Source organism: Fukomys damarensis, unplaced genomic scaffold, assembly GCF_012274545.1.
Source record: "Fukomys damarensis isolate Sample0158 unplaced genomic scaffold, DMR_v1.0_HiC HiC_scaffold_16, whole genome shotgun sequence".
Taxonomy (NCBI): domain Eukaryota; kingdom Metazoa; phylum Chordata; class Mammalia; order Rodentia; family Bathyergidae; genus Fukomys; species Fukomys damarensis.
In genome coordinates this window covers 89,163,733-89,171,798 of record NW_022900928.1, presented here as the reverse complement: position 1 = coordinate 89,171,798, position 8,066 = coordinate 89,163,733, and positions in this window count along the sequence as shown.

The following is an 8,066-nucleotide window of genomic DNA, read 5'->3' as shown; positions in this document are numbered from 1 at the left end:
ATGAGCTCAGCAGCTTTCTCCACCGTGATTTTTCTACCTCAGCATCCATCCAGCTGTGGACCGAAACCTCTGAAACTACCAGCCAAAATAAACTCATCTCCTTTAAGTTGTGTATTCCAGGTATTTTGTCCCAACAACACAAAACTAATACAGAAAACTGGTACCAGGAGTAGGGTTGTTGATAGGACTACCTGACCATGTGGTTCAGAAGCTTTTGGGACTGGCTTGTGGGAGGAGTTTGGAAAAGTTTGGAGATGCAGGCCACAGAAGCCCTAGAGTGATGTAAGTGGAAGATAATGAAAGTTCTAAGCCCAGCAGACCGTAATGCTGATAGGAATGTGGACGGTAAAGACTCTTTTGAGGTTTGTTCCATTTTGGTTGGAACAGGATTCAGAAACTGAAATCAAGTGTTGAATGTGCACGCTTCAACTGGTATGTCATTGCTTCTGAGGGGACTATTATCTACATCCTGTAAGTCTTAGGCTATTGCTAGTTCACTGCCTTAAATATTAGTCTTAATGAATTTTCCAGAACCCAAGTAGCAGTGCCAAGATTTGAAGGTGCTTAAGCAACTTATAATTTCCATAAGATTCCTTTTAGCCATTCCTTGATATCCTTATTCTTTGCTAAGGACAAGAGACATTTTTAAGTTTTACATAAAATATACAGAAGCCCATCTGTAAAAACCTTTGCTATTTTTTACTCGCTAATGCCACTGAAACTTACATCACCCTTGAACTTCTCCTTTGACCACTCTGTTAAAACTGCAGTGACCACCATAATCCTCCTTCCATATCCCTGCATCCCACTTTACTTTCCTCCATAGCATTAGCTAACAAGATACTGTTTTATTTATTTGTTTTGCTTATTCTGTGTTTCCTATAAAAGGTAAGATCTCTGAGGACAAAGATTTGTGTTTCCTTTGTCCAGTCCTGCTCACCAGCTACTACAGCAGTGGGTAGCACAAGTTTAATAAATTGAATCTAAACACCAAGGGTGAGCTGGATAAGCAAATAATTATTTCACTTACTAAAAATCTGAAGATGCCACTGGTAAGGCCTGGAGCAGGCATTCTCCCTAGCTCAGCAGAACCTGTGGCTCCTGATGAAAGCAAGTTCATCAACATCTCCAGAGGCCCCAGGAAGGAGATTGCTTTGTGCAGTACCTTAGAACTCCTTTGATCCAGTTTCATCAATCCTCCCGAGCTGACAGAAGATAAACTTCCCGGCTGGGTCCCCACAGTCTGCAACCCAGCAGGATTCCCAGGATTTCATGGGGCTGATTTCTGTGCACCCCACCCGCTTCATGGCCTGTCCTCCCAGGAAGCCAACTTTTCTTTCTGGGCCTGAGGCCTCTGAGGTGCTGCACTTACTTGGCTGAAAGCCCCACAAACTTGATTACATCTGACACTCAATTAAAATCAGTGTCCCCTGGGAAAGGAGGCTGTGTTTACGTCACTGCTTCCTGCGAACAGAGATGGCCTAGTGAGGGTTTTGTCATCAGCACTGTCTAGACTGGCAAAGGTTATGGGAACCCACCCCATGTGACCCCTTTCCCAAGCTCCTCCTGGGAGTGGCATCCCCCAAACTGGACACAAGCCTCCCCAAAACCCTTTCCCTGAAAAACCCTTCCAGCTACTCTTGAGTCTCATTTCTTTGTTCTCTTGTTACCATGGTTCTTACTTTGGGCCTTTCCACCTTGGCTGAGAGCTCTGTTCCACGGAATATTATAGAACCCTCACAGAAGAGGCTTTTCCTCACTCTGCTTAGTGAACCTGAGTGCTAAAGATGAAGAAAAAGGCTGGTTATAATCCATCCCCTGACTCCATGTTAGGCTACTTGTGTGGACCTGCCCTCCTCCACTCAACTACACACACACACACACACACACACATCTCTCAGCCACCCAGGGGTGCTGGTGCAAGGGCACCCAGGCAGACGGGGATCACTGTACTCTGTGTGCAAGCTCTGTCTACCATATACATCTGCTCCCTTACAGAGGGCCCCTGTACATCCGGCCCCTGAGGATCTCCATTTTAGATTTAGAAAGCATGAGTCCAGGACTTTGGCATTTGTGTTCCATTAAGGAGGGAAGACTCTGGGGATGCTCACAAGCCCCTGATCTTCACCAAGTGTATCAGTCACTCTCTCAAGTGTGAGCAAAACTGACTTGGCTTCTAACCAATGGGATGTAACAAGTGACGGGAAGTGTCTGCTGTCATCATGTCCCAGTATAAAAGGCTCTGTCTGACATGAGAGCAGAGGCTTCCTGCAGGCCTGGTGAAGTAAGCACCACATTGCAAAGCCCACATGGCAGAGAACCTCAGTGACCTCCATGACTTGAGGCTGGCTTCTGACAGAGCCACTAAAAAGCCAAGATTCCTCAGTGCTGTACCGGTAAGGAAGTGAATTCTGCCAGCTCAAGTGAGTGCAGGACAGATTGTTCCCCACTCACACCTGCAGCTGAGAACACAGCATGGCTGACCTCTGATGGGAGAAGAACACCCCAGCCATGCCTGGACCTGCCCATCCTACAGACACTAACCTTTATGTAACTAAACTCAAAATTTTTGCGCAGCAATAGATAATGAACACACCTACATATGCCAGCTGCAGCTTCTTTTAATATATTTATCTTTATTCCAATAGTAAAAAATAATACACTGTTACAAGAAAAGTGGAAAGGCATAACATAGAAGACAAAATTGCTCACAGTATCACATTGTTACATCCCTCCTCTGTTCTTGGCAAAGCACAATGTCCTTTCTGAGCTTATCACAGCAGCCAGGTAAAGTGACTCAGCTTTGAGGGCCTCAGAGGGACAGCTTGTCTAGAATCACATATTAGTGAACCTGGTGGCTGCAGGACATAAACTAATGTCTGCCCAATTTTATAACCACAAATTTTAAGCCCCTCAGTCCTTGGAAGTCCTTAGCGGTTTTATGTTCAAGGCACTTTCAGACAGAACTTAGGTAGCAGGCTCCAATGGAGTTGGGCTTTGAAACAATGTTAACCAAGTCTGGAAAAGTAATCCTGATTACATTGTAACAATGTCTCAGAGAGGCCATAAAAGCAGCCAGCTTCTACACTATTTGATGGCCTTTCCTTTCTGTGTTGCTGTTTAAAAAAGAATGATTTGTAGCCAAGACCAATTCTAATTAAGACTCTTGAAGCACACTTCCAGTACTTCCCAGAAACATCTCTTTTGATGCTGAAGGGCACAGGAGTGATGCCTGGAGTCAGAGTGAGGGTTCCTGAAACCTCAAGAGGAGAAACCCCAAGAAAAAAGGGGGCTCTGAATCTGTGGGAGCTGTCTTACAGGGCTGGAGGGAAGCCCCATCTGGCTTCTGCAAAGCCTGAAACAGAATCCAATTTGTGATGCCCCTAATGATGTTACATAATGACATTACATAAACCCATTACATAAATCACAGTCCCCCATTGACAAAATCGTCCCCTGCCCCCAGGCTGACCTAATCCCCTGCCTAAGGCTCTGTCCTTTGTCAGGGCAAAAGGATAAATCTGCTCCCAGCCTTCTGTCAATACTGCTGAGCTCAGCTTCTCCCCAGCGCTTAGGATCCTGGTGCCTCCTCCTGCTCCAGGCCACTTCTCCACTTGGCCAGACCTTGCCAAGCCCCCTCCCCCCCCCCTTCCCCCACTCGCTCCTCCACCCCAAGAGCCCAGCATGCGGCTCCTTAAGCCACTTGGATGTGGATTGTGGGTGCTGCTATGCAGTACGAAACAGAAGACTGTCTCTTGTTGCAGATATCCCAGAGATCAATATGTGAGTAGAGAGCAGTTTGTTTTCCCTTAGGGAGGGGCTCTCTAAGGTCCTAGGAACGCATCACAACTTCAGGGAAGATTCCTGGATCCCTGGTGCAGAAAACAGTTTTCACTAGTGGGGACCAGGTGTTCTCTGACTGCTGGTTCCGTAGACTCCTCCTCTCCCTCCAGACACTACACAGAGCCTATTACACTTTCTCTAAACTCTGCCCCAAGCCCAGCTCCCTCCAGATCTCTCACCCCTAGGGGCAACATCACCCCATGCAGCTGACTCTGCTCTTCTTAAGTCTTCTCACATGGACCCCTGTGTGTGGGCACACACACACACACACACACACACACACTCTTACAGAAACCACTGAACAAAACAGTCAGGCTCGACAGAAAAAAGCTAGTTCTCAGTTGCTCCTAAAAAGTCAACTGTTTACTATCATATCAAAGCTACTTCACTATTCCAGAAGCAAATGTAAGTGTTAACATCACTTGTAAAATAAAGTAACATAAAGCAACTTTTTTCTTGTATCTTTTGGCTTTTCTGAATGATATGGTACATCTCCAAAACAAAGTCTTCAGCACATCACAGTGGAGGTACAAGAGCTCTTCCTGCAGAAGCCCCTGCTCCCTGGTGTGCTGTTTCTGCTGGCTCCACCCCATCTTTCCTAGCACTAGGAGTTTTCATTTCCATCCATCCTCCTCCACCTTTGATATCATGTCTCACTCAAGGTCCCTGTGATGGGTTGAATTGTGTTCCCCAAAGAGATGTGTTAAGTCCTAACCCTACCCTCACCCATTAACATGACTTTATTTGGGAATCTGATCTTTTAGAGGTACTCAAGATGAAGTCATTAGGGTGGTCTCTGATCCACTATGACCCACATCCTTATAAGAAGAAGACAAGAGACACAGACGTGCATGTAGAGAAGGCGCAGGGGAAAGCCCCATGAGGACAGAGGTAGAGATCACAGAGATTCCTAAAAGGGACAGCCCAGCTGGGAGAAGGATGTGACTAGGTCTCTCTAGACCCTACACCCAGACTTCAGACTTGTGGCTTCCAGAACTATGAGAGGAGACATTCTGTTATTTTGAGCCACCCAGCTTGTGGTACTTCTTTAAGGAGGTTCTCAGTGTCACCAAGGAGCTGGGTCTTGGTGCTCTGGGGAGCATACCCTCTTGAACTTCTTGGGTTCTTGGTGGCTTTGATAAAATAATTCAGTCAAGATCATAGGCAGCATGCAGAAGTATATGTAGAATTTATTGTTGAGTAGATAGATGAGAGTGTGACACGTTTCAGAGAGAAGGTGGGCAATGCCATAAAGAGACCTATACCCAGCACAAGGTTGTGTATCTTTTTATGCACACAAGAGTTACTCCTGGGGTTCAGGCAACTAAGGTATTTATGATGCTTATGAAAATTGTTTCCCTTTTTCCTTTTTTGTTTTTTTGATATAGAGTCTTGCTTCATAGTTCAGGCTGGCCTTGAACTCACTATGTACTCCAGGCTAGCCTCCAACTCTCAGCAGTCCTCTTGCCTCAGCCTTCCAAGTGCTGGGATTACAGGCGTGGAACTTTTTCTTAAAAGCTACTTTGGAAATGCAAAATGTCATCCTGTCTTTTTCAGATGGCTAGTATTTCCTCAGGGGCCTCAATCATGTAAGAAACCCAAAAATTTACAAAAGATAAATTCTTAAAATAGATTCTAGCATGGGGCAGGAGGGTCTTTAAAGTTTCCTTTTCTTTCTTTCTTTTTTAATCTCATTGAGTTTATTGGTACTTTTTAAGTATACAGTACAGTTACATTCATCATTGGGATCTTGTACCCTTACATGAGAGATGTTTGTTCTCATTTTTCCCCATACCCCTGCTCTCCCTTCACCCCTTCACCCTCTCCTATTTACAAAGACTTTGTTTTCATTTTTTCCTTTTCTTGTATTTTTTCTTGTCCCTTATTTGTTTTCCCCTACCCTTCCTACTTCCCCTACACCTTTAGACCTTTTCTTCCTATTTCATATTATCAGTTATACAATTTGCACTTTTAGTTTTTCACACCGGAGAAACTATTCAGTATTTACACATGTGTGTCTTATTTATTTCACTTAAGAGTATGACCTCAATATGCATCCATTTTCCTATGAATGACTCTCATTAAAGTTTCTTTTTCTGATATCACTGGGCTGTAGGCCATGGTCACCAGGCATGCTGTGTGCCTTGTTCTAGAAGTAAAGGCCCTGTGTCTTTGGGTCTGAGGCCTAATAAATTATAAATTTATGTACACTGGGGTCTTTGTTTCTGGACTTAACTAGAGTTGACACCGCAGGTCTTGGATTCTGGCTTTGTCCCTCAGCCCTGCTAATATCCAACTACCTGCCTGACCCCAAGATATGAAGACAGGGACTTTGGAGACAGCCATGAGGCACAGCCCACTCTGTTGTATGCTACAGGGAAGCAGGTAGATGACATTAGCAGACAGGATGGCATCCAGGCCACTCTCCAGTGCTGAGGTGATGCACAGGGTTTCTTCCTGGATTCCCACCCCCTGCTCCACACATACATCCTGAGATGCTGCTGCTCCTCCTGCCACCCATTTCCCCTTGGAGCCTGGCCTATATGCACTGCGTGGTCTCCTGTTCACAGCCTGCTCGGACACCAGTCACCTTCTCCAGTGCTTCTTTCAGGATGCCTTAGTATACGCTTCCCATGAAAACTAAGCTTCACTGGTCCTCATACGTCATGAATGTCCAGGATTGTGGCTGACATCCACATCTTATCCTAGACTTTGTACCTGCCCTTGGGGGCAATACCTGGCCCCACACAACTATGTGTCCTGGTCCAGGTATGTGGACTTCTGTCTTCTCTCCCAAATCAGGACCATGGCTCACCCTTTTCCTATCTCCCAGAGCACCCAACATTTAGGGTCCTTAGGTGAGCAATATGCTTGTCTTCCATCTGAACGATCAACTCCATGGAAGCAAGAGTTTTTGCCCTATTCCCTATGATATCTCACAAGGTCCAGTAGATTTGAAAACTCAGCCAATCTTCATGAGTGATGGATTAAAATGCCAGTCTTTTGGCCTGCCTGAGCCAGCCAAATGAGACCCCGCTGGAATCTTTCTGACTTGAGATTGGCAGTCATCTCTGGCAGGTTGCTCTGACCAGCAATTCTTGATGTCTAACCCTGTAGATACAGAGAGAGAAGGTGCAGGAACCCAGACTCCCTAGAAAATTCCTATGTCCTACAAATCCTAAGAGCAAATTTCACTAAAGCTTGGATTACCTATTACTGAAGTCTGCTCGTTTTACTCTGCTCTGACTCTATTCCTCCCAGAACTTCTGTATTACTACTTAGGTCCCCAAACCTGGTGGCACCTAAATGGGAATGAGGAACAGTGTTCTGGGCCTCTAAGTGACCCCAGTACAAAGTATCACATGGGTTACTGCAAACACAGCACACTAGGATCACCCACTGACGCATCTCTCCTAGAGTTGGGAAGGCAGCGACAACTTGGAGGTAAGGCCAGAATACATGGATGTCTGTTACCTGGGGTTCATGTGCTAAGGAGTCAGATGAGCCTTGGGGATGAACTCAAAATCCAAAGCAGGAAAGAGACACTGTCCTTTCTGTTAACTGGGGCTCTGCTCCAGCCCTTAGGCTCCTAGCCATTCATGCCTTTATCATGGGCTGGGTTAATGCTCTCGGTGAGTTCTCCACCTCAAACAGCTGGACAAGTATGACCAAGGCAAGGTCTCTCCTTTTGTCTTCGCATGTGCCCACTTGCCCCTCTGATTTCTGCCATGATAGGAAACAGCATATGAGCCTCGCCAGAGACAGCATCTGACCTTGGACTTCCTAGGGTTTACAGCCATGAGCCAAAAATAACCCTCTTTACGCCAGGCATGGAAGTGCACAACTATAATCCCTGCCCTTAGAAGGCTCTGGCAGAAGGACCACTATGAGTTCAAGGCCAGGTTGGGATACAGAGTGAATTCAAGGCCAGCCTAAACTACGCAGTGAGACCCTGCTTCAAAAATAAAAAGCTTCCTTATTAATTACCTATTCCTAGATATTGTTATAGCAATAGGAAATGAACTAAGAGTGGAATATAGAGAAATGAGGACACTAATAAAAATAAACTACAGGCTGGGTGTGGGGGCACACACCTGTAATCCTAGCACTTGGGAGACTAAGGCAGGCAGAACAATGCACCTAGGCTACATAATGAGTTCAAGGCCAGCCTGAACTACAGAGCATGACCTTGTCTCACCAAAAAAAAAAAAAAAAGAGGAGGA